This window comes from Orcinus orca, chromosome 3 (genome assembly GCF_937001465.1).
Source record: "Orcinus orca chromosome 3, mOrcOrc1.1, whole genome shotgun sequence".
Classification (NCBI taxonomy): Eukaryota; Metazoa; Chordata; class Mammalia; order Artiodactyla; family Delphinidae; genus Orcinus; species Orcinus orca.
In genome coordinates, this window is record NC_064561.1 from 181,052,364 (window position 1) to 181,067,858 (window position 15,495).

Consider the following 15,495-nt stretch of genomic DNA (forward strand, 5'->3'; position numbering starts at 1 on the left):
CTGTGCGGGCATCGACCTGCATCATTTCCCACCTACTGTCTATAGGTGCACAGTTATTTTCAGTTGCCAGGCAGTCTCCCTGAGCCCCTACCCCTTCTAACTTCCACGATTAGCATTCCTGGTGGTCATGCTTCCCCTCCCTTGGCTTTCGGGTTCACTTGTACTTGGAAATAACTCCCCTCAACAGTGTGTCTGTTCCCTTTTTTCTAAAGAAAGTTTTTTTCTTTAGAAAACTTTTTTCTAAAGAAAATTTCAAACTTGTACAAAAATAAAGGCCCTCCGAGTCCACTCAGCTCCAAAGATGATCAGTTTATGCCCCCATCCCTATAGCATTTTGAAGCAAATTCTAGACATATTAATATTTCAATTCACATCTCTAAAAGATAAGGAGTCTTAGATTTTTCAACATAACCACAATGCCATTGTGACATCTAAAATTTTTAACGATAATCCCTTAATGTCATTAAATATTCAGCGTTCCATTCCCAAGTATGTCGTCAATGTCAAAATTTCATTGCTCGTCAGAGTCAGAATCTAAATAAAGCTCATAGTTTGCAATTGGTTGATGTGTCTTTCTTCTCTTTTAGTCTGTAGGTTCTTCTGTAATCTCATTTATTTTTCTATTCCATTTATCTGTTACAGAAAGATTGCATACCTTACTGCGCCTCCTTTTTTTTTTTTTGCTGATTTCAGGACTTTGCAAGTTACATCTCTGTGGTATCACTTAGTATGCTCCTCTGCACTTCCTGTAATTTAGGTGGATCTAATGCCTTTGTCAGATGCGGGTTTTTTGTCTGTTTGTTTGTTTTGTGTGATTACTTTAAAAGTGATGACTTCCAGCAGGAGACCTATAATGTCTGCTCATCTTTCTTTCAATTTGTTAGCAGCTGCTGATGCTCGAGGATGTTTCTCGAAGCAGCCCTGTTTCTCTCTCTTCTGACTGTAAAAGCATTCTTTGTCGACAGGCATGTCGGCAGATGATGGAGGTGGGGAGGTTGGGTCCAGCTCAGCCCCGTGGCATCACCATTTGCTCTCAGATAAGCCTGCATGTGTCCCCAAAACTTTGCACAAGTCCACCCGCAGGAGGGCTGAGGGCACAGCCAGGGTGGGGCCCGTCTGGGGCGGGAGAGCCGGGAGGTGAGATGCGGTCCAGTAAGGAGTACCCATTTGGATGGAGGTCCTTGGGTCCCGGGGAGACGGCCATTTGCCATTTGGACTCTAAGAGGACTTGATTTCCACTCATATTTGTCTCCCTGTTCAGGCCATGTAAGCAACATTTGAAAATTCTACAGAAAACTCAGGGCCCAAGGGGCTCCGTGTCGGTGGTGGTCAAAAATCATCCCCAAAGGGAAAGGAAAAGCCGTGATCTCCTTTCCTCAGACAGAGCAGCGTGACCCCTGCAGGTGGAGCAGGGTCCGGCGATGTGTCCAGCTGTCAGTGTGATGGGGCCTCGAGGGACAGCAGGGCCCAGGAAGCTGTCATGAGGTTCTGCCTCGGCCAAGTCTAGGAGGGCCCAAGGGTCCCGAGCAGAAAACTTATGTCCTGTTCCACAGCGTTTCTGAGTGTGAACTGATAGAACAAGGTTTCCTCTTGAATCTGGAGGGAAGACAGGATTTGTGAAGATGCCTGGTTCTCCTTTGTCTTGGTGGCCTCCATCCTCTCCCCACACAGGGTGCCTGGACAGTCACACTTGGGTTAAGGACACAAAGCAGTGTCCAGAAAGCCTGGCCGAGAGCTCACTAGGGGCCTCTCAGAGATGCTGTACCAACAGGAGAGATTCTGTGAGGACAGAGTGTGTGCACCGGGTTACGTGGGGAGAAACACAACAAGGGAGGAGGAAAGTACTCACCATCCCTCCTCCCGGGGACAATGATTCCTCATTAGCTCCTCACCTTTGATTCAGGTGCTTTGTGTATGTGTGTGTGTGTGTGTAAATATATGTTATTTTTTTAACATGATTGAGGGAAGTTTGAGCAACTTTTAAATTCAGCATTTTTATAACTCAATGTCTAAAACAAACATTTTTCTTACCCTGAAAAGCTTCCATGAACATATTTTCAGAGTCTGTAATATTTTGCAGTACCAGACTGAGTAGATGAATATCTAAATAAGGAAATAAAGGCATAAAGGACCAGGAGATCCACAGACACCTGAAATCCTACAAGTTCTAGGTGGACCATGCCTCCAAGATTGCTGAGCAAACCACCAGCATGTTTCCTCAAGTTCTCAAAAGGGTCTGTGACCCAAATCATTTTAGAGCCAGATTTTGGACTTCTGTGAAAGTTCCCCTGGATGGGAAGTGGAAATGATCTGCCCCCTGCCATGCCTGGGCTCTCAGCAGCCCTGCAGTATCACCTGGTGCCTTTACCCTGAGGTGTACCATGATATTTTTACCTATTTTTGTTTGTAGAAGCCTTGAACTATTTTATACCAAGTGTTTCTCATGAACAGACTCTATTATATTTCTAAGAAAATTATTTTAAAAGAATGCAAAGTTTTACTCATATAATAATAAACTATGTCAGGTTTGTAGGAACTGTTCTCTATCAACCATGGAAATGCTTCCATTTTTCAATGTCAACAAGATTAGCGTTCTTTAATATCATGTTAAACCACGGAAATTATGCCTAACCCTTATGAAACATGGGCTTTGGCCTCCTGGCTGTGATGAGTCTGCATTTGGATCTTCTCCATTGCTTTTCTGTTGTTTTTATGTTTCCTCCCACTTCTTAAGTTTGCTCTCTCAACCCCGCAGCCTCATAAACTGTAATTGGTGTGCAAAGGCGTCTTGGCTCCTCCAAGGCTTTTCACACCCCTGAGTTAAGTCCTCTATCTCCACCATCTTAAGCTGTTCCAACTGGGTTGGTCCACTCTCTGCCCTTCTCTTCTGCACATCATTAAGAAGTGGTCCTGAGCAAAGATCGTTCACACAGCATCTGGAAATGCCAAGTGTCTGCTTTGTTTCACAGGAAGAGCTCTGGGGAAATGTCTTGATTTCAGCTTATGAAAGAGTCGAAATCCATGCAAGCTTCTGTGCTGACGTCTGAGGGTTCCATGAGCAGAACAAGGTGTGTTGGGTAGCTACCAGTGGCCATACCTGTCCTGCTTTGTTCTGGTTTTTCAAGTTTGCCATCTGGAACAAAGCAGGTGGATGGTATAACCCAAATCAGTCATGTTTCCCCGGCAGGATCTGGAGGACTCAGCTACGTGGCCACCACAGTACTTGCCCTGGCTGAGGGCTCCCCTGGGGCTCACCCTTACAGCCCTCAGTGCTGCCAGGAGAGGTGGTGGAATTTATGGTTGTCACTCAACAGTTTGGGCAGAATTTCCTGGCACCATCTGTTCCATATTCAACATCCCTAATTGTCAACAGTAATTATTTGTTTATCAGAAAATGACTTTCACCTCCTCATAAAAAAAAAATAATAATAACGTTTTGGTTTTGGTTATTTAATGTTTCCTTTGAAAATGCAAATTCCCAACAAGGGTATTTGGTTTAGTGAAATACGTTGTCATGAAGCACCACCCCCTCCCCCGCCAGGCAGGCACGGTGCTGTAACTGCCACTCAGGCTCAGAGGCCACCCTCGGTGGGGACCAGCGCCTGAGGCTCACAGCGGACCATCACCCACGGCCAGCCCAGGGCTGTCACGGATTCAGCATTAGGAGCTGTTCCCTTCAGTTTGGAATTCGGTTTCAGTTTCTTCTTCTGTTCTCTTCAAAGTTTCAAGATGAAGCACTAAGCCAATTCCATTTTGAGGAATAACTTCTGATCTTCTGCGGAGCGGTCTTTCATTAACTCAATAAACACAAGGAGTCATGACGGGGCAGAACCCGGGTCACAGCCTGAACCTAGAGAAGGCCACGTTCACAGCTGGATTTAGTTCCAGGGAGGTGCGAGCTGGACAGGGTGAAGGACAACATTCAGACACAGCTCCGATTACAAGGTGTCTCCCACATCGGTCAGTCACTACCTTCACGTGCTAGTGTATCCAGCACAACCTTCAGGTAGGCTGTACTTAATCAAATCGCCCACTTTTACTTTCCGACATCATCTTTAAAATCCTCTGTGACTATAAACACAGACATTCACAGGCTCCACACTCAGTGGCCCAGGGCCTATGACAGACGCCACTGCGGCCCTACGGGCAGGGCAGCGTGTGGGATTTGAAGACAGAAGGACCTTGTCTTTGTATGAAACTACAGCCCCGTCACATGTATAGGTGATCTGAGATTTACCACGCTTTTCATCTAAATGAACTGTTTCCAAGGTAACAGTGCACATCCAACAATAAACAGATGACAGTTTGAAAAATCTGCCTTAGCCACAGGGGGAAAAAAAAAAAAAAAAAGCCAGCTAAGAAGTTAACTTAAAGAGGACAGGCAGGCTGTGAGCGGAAAGCACAGCAGCCGGGATCAGAGGTCTTGGGAGGACGAGGAGGGAGAGAAGCTGATTCCTGAGCCCATCTGGCAGCGGGCCACGCACAGGCCATTAGCTGGCCTGGTCCATCTGCTGACTGGGGAATTATTGGTCTATGTCTAAGGATGTTTCATCAGCATCGTAGGATGCCAGCTGCACTCCAGGCAAGTTCCAGGGCAGAAATCCAGCTCTGAGAGGGCCAACGATCTTGGTAACCAAATGTGTAAGTGAACGGTGTCGGTGGGGCAGAGTTCCTGGACAAACAGCTTGCGCTCTGTGCTTACACTCTAACGTCTGGAGCAAATCCTCCCGGGGTCCAGTAGTAAGTGCATTAGAAGTGACAGCAACACGCCGGACACACATGCATCCCCCTCCACCACAGCCCGTTTGCAGGGATGTTCTGAACCCTCCGACTGTCTGCTGGACGCATTCTTCTAGAAGCAATGCTGGGGACTGGCCTCCACCATCACCTCAGAAGGGAAAGTCCATGGCTGACCACTGGTTGGCAAGGACGGGGCCAGACTTCAGGAAACAGGGGACCTGGATCGGGAAGCCAAGCTCTTGCCATCAGCACTTGGAAGCCTGCAGCTTGACAGTGACTTCATTTTGTTCAGCCTCGAAAGTTAAACTACTTTGTTTGATGTGAAACTGAAGGAGAGATTTATAACGAGCCAGACACAGGACTGTAAATTTTCGGCTTTAAATGCGGCATTTCTTTGCTGACTCACATCGAGCCAAACTGCAGGACATCAAAAGCTCCCCATAAAGGAGGTGTGGTGGGTGTTAATTTTATGGACTGTGAGAAGCCAAAGACATGGAGATTTTTATTAATTTTTTACCAGATTTTCCTGTCTCATTGTCCTGTCATCGGATGTTATCTTGAGAAGAATCAGTAGGATTCATTTATACATGGGAGGCAGGGAAATGGAATTATGAGGGACACACAGGTGAAAGAAACCTACCTCGCTGTTGCAGACAGCCCCAATAATTCCCTGTTTCAGCAAAAATCCTGCATCTGAAGGTTCTTCTCTGCAGACCACGGAGGGTGTGTGCATCCCATTAGCTCAAATGAAAACCCTCAGCTCATAGAAGGTGAAAGGGAAGTCCTTAGATTCTGAGGGACAATGAAGGGCTGGTTCTTTGTGGGGCTGCTCCTCCATCTGGTTTCCATGGAAAATTGGAAAAAAAGAGGCTGACCAGTAGAGCTGGGAAGGACTGCAGAAATGGTCTGCTTTTCTGGTTGTGTTTTACGGATGGGGAAATGGCAGCCCAAGAAGCAAAGACAGTCACAGAGGGAGTGGAAGATGCAAAGAGGATGCAGGGAACCCCCACAGCACTGTCCTCAGGACTCATCCCCGCTCTGGAAAGAATAAACATCTTTCCCATCATCAGAGTTCAACGTGGGGAAGGCAACCCCCTCTCACTCCTCTTTTACATCCACTCAGTACCCAACTCTTTGTATCACAAACCCCTCTGCTATGGGATAAAAAAAAAAAACTCAGGTGGTAACTGCACACAGGTAGGCGAGTTAGCAATCTACGCCAAGTTGCAACTGAAATTGAGTAATGACTGGGTAGGCGGTACCTCCCTCCACTTTAACAAGTTTAACATCTCCAATTCTCGTGCCCAAGGATGGCACCAAGGGGCTGAGAGGACCCTGTGACCTAGCCTGGGGCTGAGACCATGTTTCCCCAACCACAGCTGCATGGCGGGCCCCTCAAGCATCTGCACATCCCTGGCCTCTCCTCCATTCTGCAGGAATCACAAATCTGGGGTTGAGGGTCAAAAATCTGAATTTTTACAAAGCCCTCTTTCCCCAGCCTGGTGGCCGAGATGACCATCAGGGTTGGGAACACACTCTGAGAAATGGGACACCTGCTCCTCAGGAGAGTCCAGCGCTCTGGCTCTTGAAGGTGGTAAGTGCCTTTGCTCCCTCCTTTGTATTAAAGTTGTACTGATGTTATTTTTAACGATTATAAGAACTGAGATGTGCCATTAAAACATCAGGGGAAAAGCCTGGTGAGTGGGTTCTTCTGTAGGAGGCATCATCCTTCACTCCCTGTCATAGGCAAATGTGAAAAGCCCACCCAGGCAACCCCATCGCCCAGCAGCCCCCTGGTCCAGCTGCCCCTGCTCTGCACAGCCCTCCTGGCTTTAAAGACTGATCTGGAGCAGGTGCCTGGCCCCAGACCCAGCGCCCGAGCTTCCGGGAGTGCAATTCATGCAGGCTTAGGCTCCTTCAGGAAGAAAGACCCCCCAACACCAAAGTGGCTGAGGAGCTGGGATGGACCAGAGCTGCTTCCTCCTGTGCTGGCCCTTCCCACCTCAAAATGATGAGCTCTGAGAAGTAAAGGTAAACAGGTCCAGTGCTGACACTCTTCCAATCCTCCCAAACAACACAGCTTGACAGCTGGGGAGATGCAGTTCCTACCCAAGGATGGCTTCATGGGGTGCAAGGTCTTCGGTAATGTACATTTCGCTTGGGCATGGCAGGTTGTGACAATGATTGCATTCATAGCTGAGGACACCATTTAGGTTATAAAGACCCCTCTTCTACCACCCTGCCCTCTAGGGAGTCAACTGGTTTTCCACTGGGAAGGACCAATATAACTTCCTATGTGAGACTCCTCCAATGTCTGCCCCCAGGAGAACAGAGCAGGGGGATCCTCCCCCATTAGTGCCTGTCCTAGGGATTCTCTACATCTGTTCTTCTCTGAACCACCACCTGGATGAATGCCTTCCTGCCATGTGTTCATTTCTAGCCTCAGGAGCAGCTCTCTACTCTGAACTGACCTGTCAGACAGTTGGGCCTCTCCATTGGCAAAACCCCCAGGCCACTGCCCACACCATGCTGAGTACCAGGTGGGGTGAAGAGCCAGCCTTGTCCACATTGTCAACATCCTTCTGCTACCACCTGGCGACAGTGGGCACACGGGGAAGCAGCTGAGCCTGCCCTCAAATCTGCCTCTGCCAGCTGAACTTGTTATAGGAATTGTGTAATATAATTAGTTTGGTGTAGCTCAATGGAACATGAGCATGGAAAACGAGACACTTGCTTCTATGAAAACTAAGTTGAATCTTTGGAATGACTCAGTAGAGATCAGTCATTAAATGGAATTGCTCTCAGCTTAGGTGTGGCTGAGAGAAAAGTAAACTATGAAGAAAAAATGAAAGATTTAAGATGATTTTGCACCTGGATGAATAGGACGAGTTTCAGCCTTCTGTCAAGAAACTCATACTGAACATCATGGGTATTGGGCATATTTTATGCAAGTAATCAACTTAGATCTTTAATAGGCATCTTCCTACTCAAAATAAGCTTTGGCTATAACTAAAAGAATTAGCAGGGGGCTTCCCTGGTGGTACAGTGGTTAAGAAATCCGCCTGCCAATGCAGGGGACATGGGTTCGAGCCCTGGTTCAGGAAGATCCCACATGCTGTGGAGCAACTAAGCCCGTGCGCCACAACTACTGAACCTGTGCTCTAGAGCCCATGAGTCACAACTATTGAGCCGGTAAGCCTAGAGCCCGTGCTCCACAACAAGAGAAGCCACTGCAATGAGAAGCCCGCACACTGCAACGAAAAGTAACCCCTGCTCACCGCAACTAGAGAAAGCCCGCATGCAGCAACGAAGACCCAATGCAGCCAAAAAAAAAAAAATTAGCAAATGGGCGCATGTATGTATTTTAAGTGAAAATAAAGGTTCAAGGTGTAGGTGTATGTATGTTATTTTTAAATGAGTTTCCTTTAATTTACTGTTTTTTTCAGAGGGCTGAAGGAGAGCATCTCTTCCTTCTGGTGAGAGCCCCCAAATCCCCCATAAGCACCTCACCTATATAAAGCCCTGCATCTCCACCACAGACCATCTCCACCTGAGGTGCAATGGCCACCCAGAGACGACAGTCCCCACCTTCACTCCTCTGCCCTGCATGCCCTTTCAGGGGGTGGAGCCCCTCCTGGCTTCCATCCTCCACCCTTCCTGCATCTCCCCAAATCATAGATTCTACTTCCCTCTTCTCCAGCAAAACTGCTCCCTCCTGCACATCTGACAAAATCCAGGTCTATGATGGCTCATTTTATGTGTCAACTGGACCAGGTAATGGAACCCAGATATCTGCTCAAACATTATTCTAGATGTTTCTGGGGAGGTGTTTTTTAGATGAAGTAAGCATTTAACTCTGTAGGCTTTGAGTGAAGCAGATCGCTCTCCGTAATGTGGGTGGGTCTCACCCAATCAGTTGAAGTCCTTAATAGCAAAAGACTGAGGTTCCCCAGAAGAAGAGAACATTCTGCCAGCAGACGACCTTTGGACTTGAACCATGGCACTGACCCTTTGCTGGGTCTCCAGATTTGGGATGTGCCAGCCTCTACAACTACATCAGTTGATTTCTTAAAATTTCTCTCTCCACACACACACACACACACACACACACACACACACCCCCTACTGGTTCTGTTTTTCTGAGGACCCAGACTAGTACAAGGTTTTTGTCATTTCTCATCTGAATGGGCTCTACATTGGCCCCTTGCTCCTGGGTTTGGTCTGATAAAAGCCAATCCCCATTCTGAGACTAGGAAAAATTAGTTTCATTGCTAACATGAATGTGCTTCCTTCACTATCTGAAGTCCTGGTCAGCTCCATTTCCTAGAATACACAGTTCACCACCCAGGTGAACCTGCTGCATTGCTGTGCTCCTTCTCTTCCCCCCCAGATACTGATTGTTCAGAATACTAGGTGTAGAGTACCAAGTATAGAGTTCTAGGTGCAGAGTACTAGGTATAGAGTACTAGGTGCAGGGTACTAGGTATAGAGTACTAAGCACAGAGTTCTAGGCACAGAGTTCTAGGTATAGAGTATTAGGTGCAGAGTGCTAAGTATAGAGTACTAGGTGCAGGGTACCAGGTATAGAGCACTAGGCACAGAGTACTAAGTCCAGAGTACGAATTAAGCCTGCACCATGAGGCTCACTCACTCCTTCTCCCAGCCTGGTGTTTCTCTTCAGTTAGCTCCTTTCTGACAGGGCTCAACAGGAGGAATCGCAATGCAAGAATCAAATCTCGAGAATCCCACATTTTAAAGGGACGAGAGAGACTCTTGTGATAAAGAGGAAGTAGCAAGAAGGAAAGGTCTGTAGGCTTCGTTCTGATAGGAGTGTTCCCCCTGAACCTCTGCTCCTCATACAAAGGACAAGAGTGAAGAAAAGGAGAGAGGGAATTGGGACCAAACAGCCATAAGAAGCAATAATTCCTAAGCGTCTGTAGGTTATGTCTCACCCTCACTGAGCGAGGAATGTGTCCACTGCCATCATCAAGCAAACAACATCAGGAAATACTCCTCACCCATGAAACATGACTAGGACATTGTGACCCCTCAGAGGCATCTTTTGGCAACTTTCTCACATCCCAGGAAAATTGACCTCAGGTCCTGCTTCTTCTCCAGAGCCTGACTGCAGACTCACAAGGTCACTTGTGGTTTCCCAGCTTCACATTCCCCTGACACATGTTGCGTGGAACACTTTCACACCACTCCATGCATCCCCTTTGCCGAAGTGACAGAGTGAATGCAGGTCACCTTTTAACAAACACGGACATGCAGCCCACGGGCCATGCACATGGGCATGTGGTTCAGCCAGACCCGATCCTGGATCTGGTGGGTCTTCAAGAATAACTGTGAAAAGGGATGGACACACACACCCTAAGAGGGGTGAGCATTAAGATAGATGCTGCAGAAAGCCAAGGTGGGAGGGCCGGTGGAGGCGAGGCAAGAAGCCCTAGTAACCAAGGATCGGGGATCAAGAGGACGGAGCACTTGATGGGACTGGCCCTGAGGATCCTGGGGCCACACGATGGGATCTGGGTTCCAGGCGCACGGCAATGGAGGGGCATGGCAGGCTTGACGGAGCAGAGTGTCTATGTCGGGTTTGTATTTGACAAAGATCCTGGCCCTTGCAGAATGGACAAGAGACGGGGAGCTAGACGGGTGGTGGAAACCCATCCGGAAGCTTCTGAGGTTGCAGGGTGAGATGCTGGTGTCGGACTATGTCGCTGTGATAACATTAACACTAATTTTGCCCTGAAAATGGGTGACAGATAATAGAGTCATCATTTTCTATTAAGACACTTGTTTTGCTGAAGAAATGCTTTCATCTAGCCCAGGAGTTGGCAAACGTTTTACTAAGGAGCCAGATATGTATGTTAGGCTGGTGGCCACACGATTTTAAATTCTCAACCTCGCCCTGGCAGGGAGAAGGCAGACAGAGGCAGCGTGTAAATGAATGGGCAAGAAGTGTTCCAATAAAACCTTATTTACAGAATCGGGTGGTGGGCTCCATGTGGCCCCGGGACCATAGTTTGCCAACCCCAAACTTAACCAGCTCCACTTAGGAGGAGTAGGATTGCACACATCTGCAGAAACCAGGAAGCAGTGGGTATTTTTACAATGGCCAGAATGGCTTTATAAAGTCGGTGTGTCGGAGGTTTAGACCTAGCTGCAGCCAAAGCAGATTACTGGGAGGAGTGGGATATTGTGGGAAACAGAAGTTAACAATAAAAACACCCAGTCCCACATGCTAAATCTTGAAGTTCTAGCAAAAGAGTTGTAAATCTTAAAGAGAGAATAAGGCCGAAAGCAGATGGCTTCATATGTGGCAAGAAGGGGCAAGTGGATGGCCAGTGCTTCAGCGAAGGTACAGCCAAGTCAGGCTCTGGAAAGCTGTGAACTCCTAGCTGTTCTGAGCTCCAGTGAGGTGGGTGCTATTCTTTATTCCATTTCCAAGAGGATGGAGGTGAAGCTCAGGAAGGTCTTACAAGCGGTGTGGACCACGGTTCGAGCCCAGAGTCCAGCTTCAGGACGTAGACACACTCTGGGTCCCTTTCTACCAAACATGATGCCTGCTTTGTGCCCCAAGCTCTTCCAAATGCTTATGCAGATTAACACACTCACACACCCACACATTTAACAATGCCAGGGAGATGTCATCAGAATTCTCATTTTACAGATGAGGAAACCGAGGCCCAGAGATGGTGAGAGCCTTTGATGCAGCCACTCAGGTCCTAGATGGTCAAGGTCACACAGCTGGTAAGCCGCAAGGCTGGGGGAACATGCAGAGAGCCGTGTTCCCACCCGTCCTTCTGTACTGCTGCTCAGTGAGTCAAGGCTTCAGCAAGGTGGGCTTTTCAGCTGAGGAAGTCGAATGAGACAGTTATCCAGTGTGGCTTAGCAATAAACCATCCTAGGATAAATGCATATATTCAGGGATTTGGGGGGCATTATATATCTTAATTGGATAGCTGCACATTTTCTGTGTATTTCTTTCAAACACATGTAAGTGTGGAATTCACTACTCTGGTAAAATTGTGTATTTCTACTTTATGACTAATTACCGTACAGAACAGTTTTTTGAGACATCTGTGATGATTCACTATTGAATCAGTGTCAAAATATTCAGTTAGGTCCATGGTCTTCCCTTAGTCACCACGACATCCAGATTTTCTGTAACAACTGTAATATCTTTTCCTGCTTCTCAAGAAAACCTATTAGTGATGCTCTAGGGAAAGCCTGTGTCTAACATGGATTTAAACATTTCACAACTGGCTTAGGTTCAGTTTTCTTTCTTTTAGAATGGATGACCTTCCCATAGGAGATGGTTAAATTCATCTTTCAAGGTGCAAAATGTAATTTAAGTCATGGAAGATTCACTAAGAACTTTGTGCCGACTCACTTTCCTTGGATCCTTGTTCTCCTCGGAAGGAATGTCAGTTTCTTGTTCTGATACAGAAGTTGAACTCTCCCCACTGTGGCTTCTTCCTTTTATGGAAGGATTTTAAAATGATGGCATCACTCCTACAGTTTCAGGCTTTTCTGGTGTTTTTGCTGTAGGGTTTCTTGGATCTTCACTCCTAGATAAATACTTTGCAATCATCTTCTCCAAACACAGGAATCAATTTTCTAAGAAAGCTTTCCAGGTGGCCTTGTCCAGCACATCTGGACAGTTTGAGCCAGACCACAGCCACTCAGTTCCCGAGGATTCTTCCCTCGACCAGGGCGGGGTGCTGCGGGGGTCTGGGCCACGTGGGATTGGTCACTTACCATCAACAGAGGGTTTATGTACCAGGGTTGCCAGGAATGGCCATAAATCCATTGGGTTTTAAGAGAGAAACCAAAGAAGCAGATCAAATCCATATTTTACACAGAGCAAATCCGCAAGCAAACTGACACCATGGAAGAAATCAACGTCAATATCCTGTCCAGATTCTTGATCACATTCTTTGCTGGAAGGTAAGAAGAGACACTAAGAAGGTCATGGTCATAGGGTCACACAACCCAAGTCCACGAAGTAGCCACAGAGCTTTCTGAGTGGTTAGTGTGCTAAAACTAAACAAAACTGGTAAACTCAGTTCCTTCCTTGTTTTTTTTTTTTTTTTAATTTATGAAAGCAGTAATGACAACTGAATGATGGGGGAATATGAGGCATAAACCTACATAGAGAGTTTTTTCGGTAAATAGTTTAAAAGTAAAGGACAGAAATGACAGCAGACATACGAATATTTACTGTAGTTTCCACAAGATGACGGCAGGATCTGACTTGACAATGATTTCAAAGAATCTCTAAGTTTTATCTGTTAAGCTGTCAAACAGCTTCTAAACTGAGGTCCAGGTATGAAGGCACCCACGCTGTGATGATGTTTCTGACCATGGGGTGCCATTAGGCCGGGCGTCTGCCAAGAATGTGTGGGTAATATTTGATGTTGGGGTCCTCTTTCTCCATAAGGCGGGAACCATTCCATCCTCTGCAGGAACGGACTTCTCACCGTAGCACTTTGAGGAGATTAATCAGATCCAGGAAATGAACACACAGAGTATGTAGAACAATATTTATGTAACCTTCTGGCTCTCATCCCCGGGAAACTACCTTCTTGAGTCGTGTTCATTCTTCTTCAAGACACTGCAGATCAGTTCTTTCTTATTTTCTTACTAAGTCCTAGGTACCCATTGGTTGAATTGCTTCCCATCAGGTGGGTCTTACGTATTTGTAAATACTGAAAGGTTATAACACTTTAAAGAATATTTAGTTAAATAATATTGCTATTTAGTTACTAAATAATTATTTAGTTAAATACTGATTTATCCTTTGGAATAAGCTTCCTAATCTAAAGCTTCAGATATAACATCACAAAACTTATCAGATGAATTGTGTTGTAAATATTATATGATCCACTGCTCTTTTCTTCTTTTTGGAGTATAGTTGCTTTACAATGTTGTTAGTTTCTGCTGTACAATGAGGTGAGTCAGCTTTATGTATACACGTATCCCCTCCCTGTTGGGCCTCCTTCCCACCCCCCATCCCACCCACCTAGGTCGTCACAGAGCACGGAGCTGAGATCCCTGTGCTATACAGCAGGTTCCCACTAGCTATCTGTTTTACACATCATAGTATATATACGTCAATCCCAACCTCCCAATTAATCCCCCGACCCCGTTAAAAATGCTGATGCACAAAGACTAAGGGAACATGAAAAGGCAGGTACTATCCCAGTGTCTCATTAATGATACTTGCTGTATTACAATCAGCATGCTTGATTAGCCTATGCTGAAAAAGAGCCTAATAACTCAATGGTATTTACATTATCTATATAGACATAAGAAAACACTCTTTTATATTTAAAAGGTTTCACGTATGCTTAATAGTCTTACAATGAGTTGATGCAGAGAGAAACCCCACATGTAAAGACTTCATTCTCTAACTCAGCTAGTTTAAACGACTCAAATTGGGACAGCGGCCAACCAGTGTAGCATTTACGATAATTTATTCCAAAATATAATATGCAGAACATGGAAACGGTGTCTGGGCAGTTTAGACAGTACAGTGATGCCTTTCTTTAACTGCCTGTATGATGTAAGGTCTACATATGCACAAGCAGCCATGAGAGAATTGCATTAGTGTCCACAGACACGGGATAGAAATCGGTGGAAAATTCACTTCTTTGAACTAAAGAAAAGGGTCTCCTGAGGAAGAACAAGTAAAGGCATCAGAAAATGCTGAGGCCAGTGGACAGCTGCATGCAGAGTCCCGTGTACAGCTCATGGTGTACCCCAGTCTAACAGGTGTGCAATGACATCGGCCAGGCTGTGGAAGTTTTCATGGCCCTAGAGAAACCAATGTATATTCCAAGTCCTGAGGAATCTATAGCCAGACAACCTGGACTGATGAATCCAATGCCAAGGTCCCTCTAGTCTACTGAGTTCCAATAATACTAGTAATGGCGGCTAGTATTTAATGAGATGCTTTATCTATATTAACTCTTTAATTCTCACAACAAATTTATATGGCAGTTATGATTTTCATGCCCATTTCAGAGATGGGAAACTGAGGTGGAGAAATACTAACTCATGTGCTCAAGGATATATGGGAGCAGGTGGTGGAACCAGGATCCTGGAGTTGTGAGTGAGACCCACCACTCAGAGGCCAACTGGAGGTATGTCACAAATATGGGTCACAGTGGCCTCTAGGGCAGTGTGGAAAACTGCCAATTCTGAAGAAAATTTCACAAACATCCTTTGCTGCAGTCAGGATGGTAGCATTGTCTATAGAGGTAAAAAAAAAAATGCTCTTGCTGATCAATAGACCAGATTCTGAGTTAGTATCTCTAGTAGCCACAGGTAGGCCACACAACCGTTTGGCGGGTGTGAAAACTCTTTGAAAGCTTTATTTTGAAAACAGCACATGTCTCTGAAACTCTTTTTTTTTTAATTAAAAAATCATGGTGGAGATTTTGGGAAAGATATGTGAGGCAAGAAAGAGATTCCTTTTCCCAGCCATTTATTTGTTTTCCTTTCCCAGAACAAATAAATGGCTGAGAAGCTGTGAACATATCAAAAGAATCAAAATAAAGGCATTACTCAAATCACAAATCATTCAGATTTGCTCCATAAAGCACTTGGGAAAACTACACCACAGGAACAAGGCTGGGAGGAAGGAGATCAGCTCCATTTTTGGTGTATAAAAGACTTTTGTGCAAATGCCTTGATCAGAACTGAACTGAGAAAAAGGAACCTTACTTGGAACCTATGTGAAGA

At 45.9% G+C, this 15,495-nt stretch overlaps 1 protein-coding gene across 1 annotated transcript in view; it reads right to left on the bottom strand.

Moving 5' to 3' along the window:
- ADAMTS16 (ADAM metallopeptidase with thrombospondin type 1 motif 16) overlaps positions 1–15,495 on the bottom strand; it is a 156,222-nt gene that overhangs the window by 14,559 nt on the left and 126,168 nt on the right. The gene's annotated exons all lie outside the window — the stretch shown is intronic.